Source organism: Euleptes europaea, chromosome 4, assembly GCF_029931775.1.
Source record: "Euleptes europaea isolate rEulEur1 chromosome 4, rEulEur1.hap1, whole genome shotgun sequence".
In the NCBI taxonomy this organism is placed as follows: domain Eukaryota; kingdom Metazoa; phylum Chordata; class Lepidosauria; order Squamata; family Sphaerodactylidae; genus Euleptes; species Euleptes europaea.
Window position 1 is genome coordinate 34,747,006 of NC_079315.1, and position 18,130 is coordinate 34,765,135.

Genomic DNA, 18,130 nt, shown 5'->3' on the forward strand with positions numbered 1-18,130 from the left:
GGCGCTCGGACCAAACGCTCTACAGGAAGTCCAGGGGTGGGGGAGTCATTTTTAATACAGAGATTTAAATTGATCCATAATGTAAAAAGCTATGTCAGCGCTGAGACTGTACATCCTCTCAATTCATTTTAAACCTAAGTCTACAACACAAAGTGTAGCTCATTAAAGGTAAGCAAACACCCCCAAATGGTTTATTATTAAGGCTCTATGGAATTGTGATCTTCCAGAGTCTTATGAGAAAGGGCTGCTCAATCCCAAAACATGTCAGACTAAGGTCAAGAAAGGCAGAGTTTATTGCTCATTTTTTCTCTTACAAATACAAACACAGACATATGGACACACACGCACATGCGCGCACACACAGAGAGAGAGAGAGAGAGAGAGACTTTTTCCATTTTTTGTTGTTTATGATAATAAATGTGGGGGGGGACCTATTTTCCCAGAGAAGCATCAGTGATATATGCATGTGTGTGATATGAATTATTTTGAGAAGACCTAAAAAAAATTCTTTGGAAAGCTCAATAAAAACATTAATTTTAAGGTTCCACAGAACTGGTGGGCAAGCCCAAAAATGTTTATGAGGTAAGCAAGAGGCTCATACATCACTGGTTCTGTGACCAGATCCTGTAGACACTGGGCTGAAATTCAGCTGTGCTTTAATCTCAGTCTTTTTCTGAGAAAAGGCTTATAAAAAACTAAGCATCACAGAACTTGTCTCTAATCCTTCGCTCATAGTAGGGTCAGAATCTCTGAACTGACTCTGATGTAACCAGAGGGCTAGAGACAATCTCCATGCAGTCCCCCACACACACATATACACATACACCAAGCATTCTCATAAAAAGACTGAGTTTTATCGCACCACTCAGTTTTATGCAGGTATCAATGGAATTTTATCCCAAAGTTCTAAAATCATTTTTATTACTAGCAAAAATCCCACCCAGAGCACTATATTTTCATCACAATAATCATATGAGCTGAGGTAGCCTCATAGAATGTGAATTGATATATGAAAGTGTGAGCCTACATATACTGAGTCACACTTCTTTTCAGTTTTGCCTCATGTTGTCTATTTTGACTGGAAACAGCCTTCTCAGGCAGATAAAGCTTCCCCTCAGCTCTTATATCTGGAGGCACTAGTAAATGGAATATTCCACATGCAAAGCAAATTCTTTGGCCAACACCCCACCAGGAAGACCAGCCTAATGAGCTTTATAGCTAATCAGGAAGTTATGATTCCCACACCCAAATAGGGCTGCCAACCTTCAGGTGGGGTGTGGCGATCATATGGAATTACAAATGATTCCAGACTACAGAGATCAGTTCTCCTGGAGAAAAGGCTGCTTTGGAGAGTAGACCCTATGGCATTATACCCTGCTGAGGTCCCCCCTCCTCAAACCTCACCCTCCCCAGGCTCCATCCCCAAATGCTCCAGGAACCCCAGCCTGGAGTTGGCTACCCTCCACCAAAAACTGTCAGACCATTTTAGTGCCAACATTCGGCTCCAGAGATTATGAAATAAGGATGGTTTGGGCAAGTTTTGGAATTCTGCTTGATTCTTTTCTGCTGGGGTAACATGAGAAGCCCCTGGCCACATGGGAAGAAGTAATGCTACACATTCTGCCCATACCAGACTGAAACCATTTTTCAGAGGGGTAATTATGATGTTGGGAGAAACTGCATCATGGGCTTTTCCCTATGGCTCACAGCTTCTCATGTGTTCCCATGGCAACATGGAGAAAGATAGTGCTGCTGCAGCATCTATGTATCTGGTGTGATGCTAGTGAAAAAGGTGCAAGGAGAGTATCTCTGACCATTTATTGAATGCTTTCCCTCAGCTCTGAACAACCAATCCCCATATTTCCAAGACAATGTCTAGAGACAGGCTTGTGTCCCAAAATGAAACACTTTGAGAGAGCCTGAGTTAAAAAAGGAGTATCTTACACGTCACAGACCTCTGCAATAATGACCTGAAAGAATTCCAAGACTAATATCATCAAGGTCTTCTCACTTCTGCCTTCATAAGCAATGTCTTGTAGGGCTGTTGAATTTGAAAAAATTCGGTATAGTTCGAATTCGGCTGAATTCGGCCCGTTTAGATTCGGGATATGCCGAAGTCCGAACTCCCCCACTTCGGGTCTGTGTAATTCGGCGGGAATTCAAAGTTCGGGAAAAACATTCGGCCGAATAAAGCCATTAAAAACACAACCGTGCCTTTCCGTGGCTCTGGGGGGGCATTTTTGGGGGTAGAGGTCCCAAACTTTCAGAGGAGCTTCAAAGGACCCTTCTTGCCAGACCCCCCAAGTTTTGTAAAGATTGGGTCAGGGGGGGCTGAGATATGGGCCCCGAAAGGGGTCCCCCTCACCCTTAATGTGTATCTCTGAGCTGAGCTTGCCGCCCACGCACAAAGCTCCCAGCCCCGACAAACAGCTGATGAGAGCAAGGGCAGGGCAGGTGCTAAGAACTTTGCAAAGCAACACAACTGCAAAGCAACACCTTTGCAAACATGCAAAGGGCGGGGCAGGTGTGAAGAATTTTGCAAAACAATACAACTGCAAAGCAACACAAGCACGCAATGCAACACCTTTGCAACAGTGCAAAGCAACACCTGACACCTGGGAGTTTGCAAACCATGGAAAGGGACAGAGGCAGCTAGCTATGCATAATGAGCAGGAGGGGGTGGAATTTCTCCTTTTGCATTGGACTTGGGACCAGGCAGATGCATTCTTTAAGTCACCATTTGAAAACCAGTTTTGAGCAAGCATCAAAATAACCTAACTGATCTTATGAATGAGGGAAAACCTGAAGACATAAAAATGAAGCCCCCCCCTCAAACCAGGGAGAGAGAGACTGGAGGGGGAACACACACCCCAGGCAGAACCGGCAAAAGCCCCCTTTGGCTCCCCCCCAACCACAGAAACTGCTCCCTCCCCCCACACACATAGACTCTGCTTTCCCACACACACACACACACAGAAAAGAAAAATTATAGATTAAAGCCCCCAAAGGGGTCTTACTGTGGCTGTCTTCTGTTCCATCAGGAAGGGGCTGGGAGGCCCAATATGATTCCATTTGTATCCAATATGAGATCCATATGTATGCATCTCTCAAGGGTGATCCATTCATCCCAATAGGGAAAAGAAGAAAGCCCATATCTCGGGGGGCCCTGACCCAATGTTTACAAAACTTGGGTGGTCTCTTAAGAAGCCTTGTCTGAAGCTCCGCTGAAAGTTTGGGGTCGGCACACCCAAAAATCCGCCCCCTGCAGCCACGGAAAGAGAAAAGGGGGGAGCCGATATTTCTGCCCCCACTGAACCCATCTTTACAAAACTTGGGTGATCTCTTAAGAAGGATTGTCTGAAGCTATGATAAAAGTTTGGGGGCTGCACCCCCAAAAAAGCACCCCCTGCAGCCACAGAAATGGAAAAGGGGGGAGAGGAAAAAGGGGTGGAGCCCATATCTTGGGGGGCCCTGACCCAATGTTTACAAAACTTGGGGGGGTCTCTTAAGAAGCCTTGTCTGATGCTCCACTGAAAGTTTGGGGTCGGCACACCTAAAAATGCGCCCCCTGCAGCCATGGAAAGAAAAAAGGGGGAGCCCATATCTCGGGACCCCCTGACCCAATGTTTACAAAACTTGGGTGGTCTCTTAAGAAAACTTGTCTGAATATCCCCTGAAAGTTTGGGGTCTGTACCCCAAAAAATGTGCCCCCTGCAGCCACGGAAAGGAGCGAATGTGCACAAGCACCCCCTCACACACACATGAGGATTTCCCTCTCTCTCTCTCTTTCCCCGGCCGGGCCGCACATCAGCTGATTCCTCCAGTACTCAATCCTGACTGATTGGCCAGAAGAAGACCCAGCTTGGCCACCGATTGGCCGGGGGAGGAGACTGCTGCTTACTGAAGGTTATGCTGCTTACTGACGGCCCCGAATTGGCCGGATTTATTCATGAACTCCCGAACTCGCTGAATTCGGCTCCCCGGTTGCCCGCCAGTTTTGAGTTCGGTTCATCCCAAACTAAAAACCGCCGAATCAAGGGAAATTCGGCTGATTTTCAGTTCGGGCCGAACCGAATCAACAGCCCTAATGTCTTGAACAAAATGGTAGCAGAGTGCCATATAGAACAAAACAAATCAGTTTTTCCTCTGGAGTTTTTATGTCAGTGAAGGATGGCAGAAGCACTTCCTGTCTGCTGTAAAAAGAAGGACTTAATCAGAAGGTATAAAGTGAGGACTGACTAAACGAACACAATAATTCTACAAATGTAGAGCACATACAAACACACCAGTCCATATGAGCATTCTCATTGTCCACAACTACAACCCTGGTGATTATGTTGCACTTTGCTCTGAGAGCAGAAGTTGCAGCTCAGGAAGTTCGTGAGGGAGTAAATGATTGATCCTGTTGTAGACAAGGCAGCAGACAGCCAAATTCCATTGCTGTCAGCTGCTCTGTCTTTCCAAACAGATTGTCAATGTTTTCTGTGAAGTGATGGCTTATGGTGCCTGTTCCACACATTTGTCAGTGGCAGAGGTTTAAAAGAGTTGATGGGCATCGTTGCCTCTTGGTTGACAAAACACATATTTTACAACGTACACTGTTTTCCAGCTCCACATTGCTGAAAATCAGCTTTGCCAGTTAGACATGGTGCTATATCGACAACTTTAAGTATAACAGAATGGATCACAGCCAAAAGTCAACCTAGAGGTTTACTATGAATGGGAGGGAGCGCTGACCTTCTTGTTGTTTTATCAAGTTGTCATCTAACACAATAATTATATTTAAAAAGGAATCTGGATGCATTTCTCCTTTAGTCACTGCAATTATTCAATAAAGGGTATTTGGGCAGTTACAACCATTTTTCCAGCTAGTATATGATTTGAATTCCATCTCAGGGAGATGACAATACAGCCTCTACAAGACAAAGCTAATTCTTCTGAGATGTTGGCTGGCCATAGTATGCTGTGACAGAGAAGAGGAAGACTGGCAGACTGTACCTCTCACTGTGATATATGTATGTGTGCACAGCTTTAAGTGAACCTTCAAGAACTAGTGTCTGTTTTCCCATTAAAGTATTAGGAGGGACATCACTTGTGTTTTGGTATTACAATTGTAGTGTCTCGGAAGTAATAAATAGACCTGTTGTTGAAACTTTCAGGATCCCCTTTGTATTAGCTACAGAGCAGGACCAAACAGTGAAGTGAACTGGAAATAGGGTGCCTAAGTTCACCCCTGCCCGTCAATCCTCATAAGATACTAGGCCCACTTCTCCTTCTACAGACCACTCTACCACATGATGGGGCTTTGTAAGCATGAAGGGGACACAGACCATGATATACTTCACTTCCCCCTTCCCTAGGGACATTTTATTCAGTGGGGTTTACTCCTAGGAATGTATTCTTAGGATTGTGGCTACGGTTGTGCATATCAATAAACCTGAACTGAAAATAAACCCCAAATTAGCTGTTTTGGCAATATAATAATTTATAATTTATTATTAGGTCTATGACCGCAGCCTTTGACCAAGGGAGGAAGAACGGGAGGGAGGAGAAGATGAGGGAGGATAGGAAGCATAATACATAGTAAATATGATAAATATAATACGATCTTAACAATGCTAAAAATTAGGCGTCAGCCCAATAAGTAAAAATCCTAGCTAAAATAAACTGGGGGCGGAGCGAACTGACTAAAAATTGCCAGAGGTAGGCATTGAGAGTTCTTTCTTCTTAAGAGCAGACACTCTGACCAAAAAGCGGGCAACATTCGATGTGGCTGCACCATTAGTTGAGTCGCCAAGCAAAAAAGGCAACACTCAGGCATGTAGAGGGAGGTTCAAGCTGGTGAGGACTGGAGCAAAAAGAGCATCTCTATCTTGAGACCAGCAAGGACAGTGGAGCACCAGATGGTCCAACGTTTCAATTACGCCCGTGTTACATGGGCAGAGACGGTCTGGAAAAGGTATCCCGGTATATCTGCCCAACATGACCATGGATGGAAAGGCATTTAAGCAAGCTAAAAGGAGAGCCTGACGATGTGAGAAGATTGAAACCGTAAAGTGGAACTCTGGAAGCTTCTCTGGTGGGGGGAGTCCCAAGACCAGACCGGAGCAAGTACGTCTGGCCCTCCCAACTGTACTGGCCCAGTCTAACTCCTTCGATCTCTTCAAGATTGCCACTAAATGGGATGGAACCAGGTTGTCAGAGGGAGCAGAGATTGGGAGTCCCAGGACTTTTAGTTTTTCCACTAACAGATTCAGCCAGGGGTTGGGGGCTGGGTCCTTAAGAGTAAGATGGAGAAACCCTGCCTGGGACGGGAGATTGTCATCAGGCAACTTAAACCTAAGCTTAATTGCTCTCCTCCACGAATGTGCCTCAAGCGAGGGTTGGGCCAATTCCCTATGGAGGGCAGGCCCAGCAACACACCTCGGGGTTCCAGTAATTCTCCTGAGAAAATTGTTCAAAAGGCAATCTAGTTTCTCATCCATGCCAGAAATCCAAATGTCTGCTCCATACAGAATCTGGGAATCCACCTTCACGTTGAAGACATCAATGGCAGACGGGATGTGCTTGGCCCCCTTGGTTCGAAAAAACCTCTCTACCATTACAGTGGTGGATCTTGCTTTCTTCTTCACATGGTCCAGATGGGCAGACCAAGATAGGTTGTAACTGAAAACAATGCCCAAATAGCGGAAGGTGGAAACCCATTCGAGTTGTCTGTTTTTGACCTTGAAAAACTGGGAGCCTCTTCCCTTGGTGGCAGAAAAGCGAAGCACCTTTGACTTGGTGTAATTCACAGTGAGTGCTTCTTGGTCACAATATTCCAAGAAGAGATTGATAGTCTTACAATTGTAGTGTCTCAGTTGGAAGTAATAAATAGACCTGTTGTTGAAGCTTTCAGGATCCCCTTTGTATTAGCTACAGAGCAGGACCAACCAGTGAAGTGAACTGGAAATAGGGTGCCTAAGTTCACCCCTGCCTGTCAATCCTCATAAGATACTAGGCCCACTTCTCCTTCTACAGACCACTCTACCACATGATGGGGCTTTGTACACTTAGCATGAAGGGGACACAGACCATGATATACTTCACTTCCCCCTTCCCTAGGGACATTTTATTCAGTGGGGTTTACTCCTAGGAATGTATTTTTAGGATAGTGGCTACGGTTGTGCATATCGATAAACCTGAACTGAAAATAAACCCCAAATTAGCTGTTTTGGCAATATTTGGGTTTTGGGTTTACTGAACACCAAAACCTGGGGATCTCCCCAAAGCCGAATATGCAATTCCCCAAAAAGCCAAATAAATATTTGGGGGTGACTCCTTTGTGGGCCCATAAAATTGGACACCCTGTCCCAACATTCACCAAACTGTGGTGTCCATCTAAGGAGAGTCTGTTGCAGCTACACTGTAAATATGGGGACTCTACCTCCAAAAATGCCCCCACAGGCGCTTTGAAAAAAATCCCCATAGACTATAATGGACCTGAATTTTTCATAAACCCAGAAATAAAGCCAAAATACAAATTTACCAGTATGGGTATTTGGCTTATTCCAGGTTTACTGAAAAATTGGGCCCAATAAACCCTAACCCAAAATTTACCAATATTATTTTTTTGCACAACCCTAATTGTGGCCTTAGTTGCTTGAAACTATTTTTTGCTGGATTGTACCTTTAGCTTCCTTGACACAACAAATGGACCGATATCAACTTCAAAATGTCACTGAAATCTGTTAAGAGTTGAGTGATCCAATGAAATAGTAGTTTCATGTACATATAAAAATATTCCCTAAACTTTCATTAACAACATGGAAAAGTTAATACTAAAATAATTAGGATATTGGTATGTATGACTCGTAGCCTATCTATGCCCAGAAGTTGATCGCTTTATAATTTCAAACTGCTCATTTTGGCTCACCAAAATGTAGCCATGTAAGAGAGGAACTTCCAGAAATATGAATGTACATTGACACAGGTGGCCATGTTATATGTTTGATGATGGCATTTATCATGTGATAGTCTCACCATGAGATGTTCTCAGCAGAGATGAAAAGATTATTGCCAAGTCAATGTGGCTGTTAAAAATGCATGCATGGTTTGGGGAGCATGAGATGAGGCCCCACACTGAATGAGGCCCCAGACTTATCCTTCAGATGAGTCCAATTATATATCTAGTGACTCTGAATATCAAAACAGTTGAGTTTACAGATATGGAGTATAATCCAGAAAATAATAGTTATGATTAAGTTCCAGTAAAATAAGATACATTTAAATTAGTCATCTAAATTAGTCATAACTCAGTACTTCTCCATTGTTTTCAATGAGACGTAATTGCTTTAAACTAACTTTTGCTGGATTATTAACTTCCCTGATTTCATTGACATATCATAAATCACTGAAAACCCTGGAGAAAATCACATAAACGTACACTGCCTAAATTTCTTCACTTGTCTACACAGGTTCAAGAAAGAAAGATCAGGAATGGTTTCTAAAAGGACAAAACTGAAACTACCCAAGTGAAGATGCTATAACAGATTTATACTTTTATCAATAATTTGGGTTCTCCTGCCACTTGGGGGAAAATAATCACATTTTCAGTATGTGAAGTCCATCCCCTTCATGCACAAAGTGAACTGAATCTGCAGGGTTTTTTTGCAGACCAAAAGAGTTCTATCTTGCTGCCTTTTTGTTGACAGAACTATCTGAACAAAATTACATTCTGTTGACCAAATGTAATGAAATGTATTTGGTGAACAAAATGAAATGAGAGGTTTGACAAAAAAAGTGCATCTTGTCTACCCAAAGGGCTCTGTGGGGCCTTAATTTTATGTTTCTGACTGTAATCTCCAGAAATTGGAACCAGAACACTTAAATTTAAATGGAATCCCATTACTTTGAAAGTTCTTCTCTTGCAGAAGTATGCATTTCAAAGATGTATGGAAGGTAGAGATGGTCCAGCAGCAACACATAATTGTTTTGCCCACTGGAAACTGACTAATTGCAAAGTTTACAGTTCAGTTCTAAGCACTGTCACATTGACTTCTAAATCAATGGACAGAAGGGTGTAACTCTGCTTAGGTAAGTTTGTCTCAGTGACAGCTTTCACTCATATACAGGAATTTCTGAGAGTAAGCTGAACCCCTCTTTACTTAAAAAGATGGCTCAGCTTTACAGGATAAGAGACAATACTGGAAATTTTATACAGACCTTTCATATCTTCATCGTCTATGCCAGTGATGGCGAACCTTTTAGAGACCGAGTGCCCAAACTGCAACCCAAAACCCACTTATTTATTGCAAAGTGCCAACACGGCAATTTAACCTGAATACTGAGGTTTTAGTTTAGAAAAAAACAACTTCCCTGGACTCCCAGCTGGGTGCCCGGGGGTCCAGGGAAGGGGGCGGGGCCTTGGAACTGCTCCGCGCTGCCTGCAAAAACTGCATTAGAACAAAAACTGCATTAGAACTAATATAGCTGGGAACCAGACATCCATAGTGGTACCTTCACATTCAGAGGCAGTCTACCAGTTGTGGGAGGGCTGTATTCTCCATTCTTGAGCAAGTCCTGCAGAGACCTAGCAGGCATTTGCTGGAATCAGGAAAGTTTTCAGGGAGGGAGGGAGGGAAAGGAAAGGAAGGAAGAGCTTGCTGGCCAGGGAAGGAAGGGGGCTTCTGGGCTGGTGAGCGAGGCGGCAACCACTTCGCGTGCCAAGGAAAGGGGTTTTTGGTGGGGAAGGGGGCTTCTGGGCCAGCATGAGAGGCAGCTGCAGCCTCACAAGCTGAGGAAAGGGGCTTCTGGCGGCTGGGAGAGAATGGGGCTTCTGGGCCGGCGCGCTGCCACCTCGCGCGCCCAGGAAAGGGGTTTTGGAGGGAGAGGGGAAAGGGGGCTGCAGGGCAGCCGCCTCAAGCATGCAGGAAAGGGGTTTTGGGCTAGGAAAGGCACGGAGGGAAAGGGGGCTGCAGGGCAGCAGCCTTGCTCGCCCAGGAAAAGGTTTTTTGCCCACGGAAGGCATGGAGGGAGAAAGGGAAGGGGGCTGGAGGGCCTCGTGCGCCCCACAAAGGGGTTTTTGGCTGGGGAGGGGGGAGGGAGAGGGAGAAGGGGGCTGGAGGGTGGCAGCCACCTTGTGCGCCTCGCAAAGGGGTTTTTGGCCGGGGAGGGGGGAGGGAAAGGGGAGAGGCTGGGCTGCAGGGAGTCCAGGGAAGGGGGCAGGGCCTTTGAACTGCTCCGCGCTGCCTGAGCAGTTCAAAGCCGGCGGCGGGGAGTCCAGGGAAAAGGGTGGGGGCCCCGCCGCCCTGCTGAGCCACGCGTGCCAACAGAGAGGGCTACGCGTGCCGGAGTTGGCATGCTTGCCATAGATTCGCCAACATGGGTCTATGCTATACAGCTCTTGGATTGGAAGAAAATGCTTCTTTTCACCTAACACAATCTTACAGTAAATTTGAACATAATCTCCAATTCCGTTCACTGAGACCTTCCCCCTATGATTTAATGGGTGGAGATTAGGTATCAGTTTTTCAGGTTTGGTGTGTAATCTCCTGACAATTCTTCTCTGCGAGTTTTCCCAACAACTTCATTCTTGCTATTCACGTGGCAGGTGAAGACTTTTTCATTTTGGTACATATTTGGTTAATTTCTCTATCTTGATTTTTCTGTGGGCTTATTATGATTCTCATTAGGGTTGTGCAAAAAAATTCAGTAAATGCCGAGTTTGGGTTTATTGGGCCTGATTTTTTCGTTAAACCCGGAATAAGCAGAATACCCATATTGGTAAATATTGTTGTTCATCTTATTACCAGGTTTGCCAAAAGATTCAGGACTATTATAGTCTATGGAGATTTTTTTCGAAGCTCCTGTGGGAGCATTTTTGGAGGTAGAGTACCCAAATTTGCAGCATGGCTGCAAGGGACTCTCCTTAGAAAGTCACTGAAGTTTGGTTAATGTTGGGAAAGGGGGGTCCAATTTTGTGGGCCTGCAAAGGGGTCACCCCCATCTTCCAGGCATTTGCAAGCCGAGCTGTCCATCGGTTTTCAGGTTCAGAAGTTCAGTGTTGCCGAGGACTGGCAGAAAGAGCCAATTGACAGGCTGGCTCCTCAAAGTCTGGGGGCTCTGTTCATATCTGGGGAGCATAGCATGTTTATGCAAATTTGCTTCCAAACTGATGGAAATGGCTTAAATGCAAGAAAAATAAGGCACAGAAAACATTTCTTTTGGTGGCAAATGACATCCTGTGGACAGTCCTAAATTATGGTCATCAAAAATTTGATTTCAAGAGATGGTCATGGTGCAGGGAAACAATGCCTCTACTTGAGGTGACCTTCAGTTTCAGAGCAAGTTTTTTTTTTGGGGGGGGGTGATATCAGAGCCAGCCAAAGTCTTTATCACATGGGCTGAATGAAGGAGATTGCTCATCTGCACGGGTGAGGGAGTCTCCTTCAGAAGCCTGGTGGTAGTAGTAGTCGCAGCTGGCACTTTTTAGTTGGAGGGTATATTCCTCCAGATGTTACTTGGTGAGCCCCATCTTTTAAAAAAACACTTATACTTGATCCATATCAACCCACTGAAAGGTTGGTCAGACCAAGTTGTCTCTGATTACACGACCTTGACCTCAAAAGGGCCCCAACGATGGGCCACTAACAAAACCAGTCCAAAACAGATAGAAACATGGGAGAACGCATGGAGCCGTGCATCTGAGCAAAGGCGAATAGTGTAACCCAAAAAAGCCGAATATTTATTTGGCTTTTTTGGGAATTGCATATTCGGCTTCGGGGAGATTCCCAGGTTTTGGTGTTCAGTAAACCCAAAACCCAAATATTGCCAAAACAGCTAATTTGGGGTTTATTTTCAGTTCAGGTTTATCGATATTAACCGTAGCCACAATCCTAAGAATACATTCCTAGGATTAAACCCCACTGAATAAAATGTCCCTAGAGAAGGGGGAAGTGAAGTATATCATGGTCTGTGTCCCCTTCATGCTGAGTGTACAAAGCCCCAGATTTTGGCGTTTGATAAACCTGAAACCCAAAAACTACCAGAACGGCTAACTTTGGATTTATTTTCAGTTTGGGTTTATTGATATGCACAACCTTAGTTCTTAGAATTTTTATCTGCTGCCAATTTTTGTTTGCTCAATTTTGTTATGTGTTGCTAAATCTGCAATTGTGCCTCTCTCTCTTTTTTTTTTTTTTACAAAATATACTATTGGTAATGATGCCATTGATGGTGCAGGCTGCACAAAAGATGAAGATCACCGGTGCAATCCTAAACAGGGTTACATCCTTTTCAGCCCATTAATTTCAATGAACTTAGAAGGGTGTAAATCTTCTTAGGATAGTATTGTCAATTTCAGGTTGAGAAATTCCTGGAGATTTGGGGTGGAACCTGAGGAGGGTGGGGGTTGGGAGGGACCTCAATGGAGTATAATACCATGCAATCTACCCTACAAAGCAGCCATTTTCTCCAAGGAAAATAACCTCTACAGGTATAATTCTGGGAGGTTTCCAGGCCCCCCTGGGTGTTGGCAAACCTAGTTTAGGATTGCACTCCAACTGACTGAACTTTATTTCAAAATCTAGAAAATGCTATGAAGTGAGAGAAAGAGGGAGCATAGATCTGAGGCAAAGAACACATTTTCAAGTAATAAAGTCTAATATCCACTCTATGTCATCTTTGGTAGCAGAGTTTTGATAAAATGTTACCTAAAATCCTTCAGAGGCCACACAAGTCAGGACATAAATTACTGTATTGTGGGCTTTAGTGGTCAGATATGCACATACATATTAAATAAAAGTCAATATCAGTGTAAAAAGAGTAAGTTGCAAACTAAATTATTTTTTTAAAAAAATGGACTCTAACTTAACAAAAATATATACCTTTCCATTTAACCCTTATTTGCACTCCATGGTCATTTACACATGGCTGTTTCACTTGCTGTCACCCCTCCTATGACGTCACGTCTTAATTATGCATGCCATTTCCAACTGTCAGAGGTCACCTCGCTCTCCCCTGCCTTTCCCCATGTTTTATCCGTGTTTTGAAATTGAAGATAAAACAGGTCTTTGAAAACGTGGACAAAGTGTGAGGAAATGCAGGGGGAGAGCAAGGTGACCTCTGACAGTTGGAAACGTCATGCATAATAAACACAAAGACCCAAAGTTGTTGGAGGGGTGACGGCAAGTGAAACAGCCATGCATAAAAGACCCAAGATGAAGATGTTTGAGCCCTGTGAATAATTAAATTAAACTATCTGTAAAATGTTTTGTGTCCAACTTGCTCCAGCTGGAAAATGGTGTGAGATTAAGCTCCCCCTCCCTCCTGCCACTTCTGCCCAGAAAATTGTCCCCCTCCCATTGCTGCTTTGTAAATAGTTCCAAATCCGAGCCAGCTGCAGAGTGTGTTGTGCTAGCCTTAAGACAGTGAATAAATACACCAAGAATTTGACCAATAATACCAGCCAATGTATCCAATTTCCCAGAAGCCAATGGGACAATGACTGTCTTTTTCAGGACTGATTGCACATTTCTTAATGAAATGTAGTATTGTCTTTGTAGTATTAAAAGGTATTTATTAGGTTACTCAGTTAGGTGTACTAATTATTCAGTGCTGTAAGGCTGTTTGAAGGGGGGTAGAGACAGCCTTTGTATTAGGCACAGTAAAAGCATACCACACATTGTTTTCAGACTGACATGCTCCTATAGGGTCTGTCTCAGATAAATATGGGTGCCGTGAAACAGACTTCCTGTAATTAAGGTCTCAGTGAACAGGTATGTATTCTAACAACATACGTATTCTTTCAAGAGGATGCTACTGTATTAGGGATGCTTCAGTTCTAGGTCAGATGAGTTTTACCTTTTTATAAAAAAACAAATCCAGGTGAAGCTATTCATTATTATTGAATTTAGACTTAATCTGTGTCACTGTGACTTCAGGTTTCACTACTTTTTTTTAACCTAAACTGTTGCATGTTAAAGGTTTCATTTGAGCCATTTAAATCTTTCCCCAGCCCCACCCAAACAGTGCCAATCCTGTCCACACTTCTATGTATGTATCACATCAAGTCCATTTGGATTGATCCAAGTAAACGGAGTGTGATTGTGTCTTATTCGAAGCTAAGGGGCTTCATTCATTCCCAACTAGCATTTTATTGATGTCATTAGAGCTTACAGCCCAATCCAATGCAAGTTAACCCACAATATTAAATGGGCCTTATCCGCAGGTAAAATGTGGCATAGCATTTCAATCTTATTCAGCACTGACTCTAGCTAGATTGAGGTCACTGTGGCTTTAGGCCAAGTTCATGTCAGCTGATCAGCAAGAGTTCTGCTTTCCTGTGATCCAGCACCCCTCTATCATTGGATATTGTCTGTAGAGAAAAGCTGTGAATGTCACTGAAATGGCAGAGTTCCTGTCCCATGCCAGTATGTATAAACTAGGGTATGAACAGACTAGCTGGCGATATGATGACATCACTTCCAGTGCAACTCAGAAATGACGTCATCATGTTAAGCAATGCTGTAGCACCATAAAGTTTTCGGCGAATGCTAGATCATTGCCTGATGTAATGCCATACCTTCCGGGTTTCGCTGGATGTGACACAATGGTGTTGGCATGACACTGATTGCTCCCCCATTTCCCCCAGCATTTTTCCTCCCTGACCCAGCTTACTGGTGGTGGGAAGAGCTGGCAGGGTGTAGGTGGTCTCTCACCAAAGCAGGAGACCTGCCCCCCCCTCAGAATACAGCCTAGAAAACACTGGCAAAGGAAGGGTTTAATTTACTCAAACTACATGATTCATCTCTATAGATTTCACAAAGTAGTGTGAGAATGGACAAGCATTTACCTTGCACATCAATAACGTATAAATGGAACCCAAAGCATGCATAACTGTAGGTTACAATGTACAGATAAAAACTCAAATGATTGCCATGGTCAACTAGGAAATAATTATGTGGAGTCCTCAGCTTTACTGGAATACTGCACAAGACAAGACAGAACGAGGAACAGATTGCTAAAAACTTTAAGACCAACAGTAAGTATGTCTTCAAATATAACAGGAGCAGGAAACTAGTCAGGGAGAACATTTGGATGACAAAGGAATGAAAGTAAGAAATTGAGTAAGAAAAAATGGCGAAACAGCAGAGAAATTGAATGAATTCTTTGCATCTATTTTCACTGTTGACAGTGTGGGGCAGGGGCATGTACCCACAATGGAACCGTTGTTTTCTGGAAATGGAACCTGAACAACTGAGTCAAATTTAAGTGACTAGAGATGAAGTTCTAGAACTAGTAGGCATATTGAAAACAAATAAGTATCCAGGTCTGGATAGCATGCATGGAGGGTTCTTAAGGAGCTCAAAAGTTAAATTTTTGTATGACTTCAATGCCATAGAGTCCAGTTGCCAAAGCAGCCATTTTCTCCAGGGGAACTGATCTCTGTCACCTGGAGATCAGTTGTTATAGCAGGAGATCTCCAACCACCACCTGGAGATTGGCAACCTTGTGTATGAAGCATTCATCCATTAGGCAGATGTGTTGATATTTCAAAACTGCAGAAAAGATAAAAGTGAGAGAAGATGTTATAAAGTGTGGCCAGTTTAAAACAACATCCCATTAAGCCTATTCTTTTTTGAACATGCTTCTTACTGAACCTGAGTGGTCAGAACTGCAAATCTGATCCGAGGTGTGACATTTTCTGTGCCCTAGCCTGTCACATCTCTGCTCTCCTCCCTATTACTTATGCTATACATGTGCTTCCACCTTGCACCTTCATGGTGTCAGTGAGCCATAGCGATCTTCCACTGTCTCAAATCCTACTTCTTTCTCTTGGTGCTTCCTGCTGGGTAACAAAAATGTTTGTTCATTTCCGAATGCATGACCCTTATGCACTTCTCTGATTTCAAAAGCAAGGGATCAATGCAAAGTTATATTCATGAAACATTAACAAACACACAGTGAAGTTTGGTGTGTTTTTCTTCCTTCCTTTAAGGGGAAAAAAAACCTTTTTTGAGAACAATGCTATGGAGAGTTTGCAACTACAAAAAAAAATAATAATAATCTAAGGAAACAGTAAAAAGTTCAGCAAAGCGTATCCAGAAAGCTCTGGTTTGGAACAACCCTGTGTGTAATCCTCTCCGGACGGTAATTAGTTCATCACAATCAACACTCTACATCAGTGAAAGCCACTTTCAAAGATACTTGTTTTGTAGTGAAGAAAAATGGGGGGTCAAGGTTATGCTCTGCAGTTTGTGACATTCTCTGCATTCGGCAAGGGAGAAAGAATTGGCAGACAAAGACACATTATAACAAAACCCTTGAAGAGAGATAGGATGCACATTAAGTTTTCATTATTTCCTGCTGGAGAGGCACAGATAAATGCTATAAATACAAAAAGGAAATAAAAGACAGGTTCTGCTCAAGGAACATAGCAGAACAGACAAGACTTTTTATTCAGAGCATCTGGGACTGACATGCTAGGGAAGTATCTGACATCTGCCTTAGAACACAGCATTCTAAAACTCACATCTTTTAAAATTTTAAAACAAGTTTCTAGTCCTTATGGCTGCAGAGAAATGAGTCAAAAATGTGCAGTATCTATTGAAATCTGAGCTGAACTCACAGTTTTCAATCTCACAGGAGATATGAATTCAGGCAACATGAAGAAGAAAAGGAAGCGTGGCAGAGGAAAAATATTTTTAAAAGTAGAGATATAAAATGATAAATTAAAAAAACATACAGAAACAAATACATCCTTCAAAACATGACTTAAATCTTATGTAAAAGTGATCATATAGAGGTTGTGCCAATTTTCTTTAAGGTTCCATTTTCAGTATTAAAACCCCATTATTTTTATTTACATTATTTGTCATCTGTTTTTCTTACTGAGATTCAAGATAGATTACACAGTGTAAATCAATGCAACGGTCAGGATGAATATCTAATAAACAATGTAATAGGATTAAGACTACAATAATCTGAAACCAAGCAAAAATCTGAAACAAAGCATAAGTATTAACATAACATGTTAAACGATGCAGAAATTACATAGTAGGATAATACATACAGTGGCAGATAGTACATACAGTACACAGAAGTATAGACCACAGTGCCTTTGTCTAAGTTCATCAACTAAAGCCACCAAGGTAGTCTTGTCCCATAGCCCAGCCTGAAGCCAGACTGAAAAGGGTCCAAGAGCAGATAAATTATCCAAGAAGACTTGGAGTTGGTCTGCTATTGCTCAGATTAGAGACCGGGAAATAATTGGCCACATTATTTTTCTGTAGGGATTTTTTAAAGTAGAGGACAGATAGGGGACTCTGAGTGACTAGGAGAATGTATCCTCCTGAGTTAGTGATTGATTTACTGTAGACACCAAGGCACTCTTGCTGTGGTCCTTACCTGAGTTTAGCAGCCAGGATGGGCAAGCATCCAGGGCACAAGTAGTGGGTTTCACAGATCCCAGGATCCTGTCAACATCCATCATGGCAACTGGGTCAAAATGGCCATAAATGGACCAGATGATGTAATAGAAATTTCTTCTGACCTATGTTACAATAGGCATACAGATCAGAGCATTTTTTCACAATCCTTTATCAGCAGAAAACCTTTGCAAAAGTGTCACAGCCAATTGCCTGTTGCTGAGACAATAAAGGGTCACATTTCAGAGTCACCAGATGCCAAGATACCTTAAAAAACTGGAATGGTCATGAACTAGCTGATTCAATGGTAGTAGAGAAGTAACATTTCTTTGCCATTGTCACTGCTACTTCATTGATCTTGCCATGGGGTCAATAGCACGTCCTGCCAGATTCAGTATGAGTTCTCCACCAGCATCATTCTAGATGTCCCTGGCACTCTCCAGGTCACCCTGAAATTTAGGTTCCACCCAAAGGATGGAAGAGGTTGACACAGAGCAACCATGTTGATAGCTTCAAGGAGCTTCACGTTCCAAACTCCACCACAATGATGGTGAAAATTATTGTTCTTTTACATGGTTGATGCTCCCCCCCACCCCGCTCTTCAATTGTCATAGTGCTCCAGGTTCATCAACACTGTAGATCTCAGATTGTTCTCTGAGAAAACACTCCACTGAAAGGTTTGAAAAGATATTTGTGTAAATATGGTGTAGATATGGTAATTA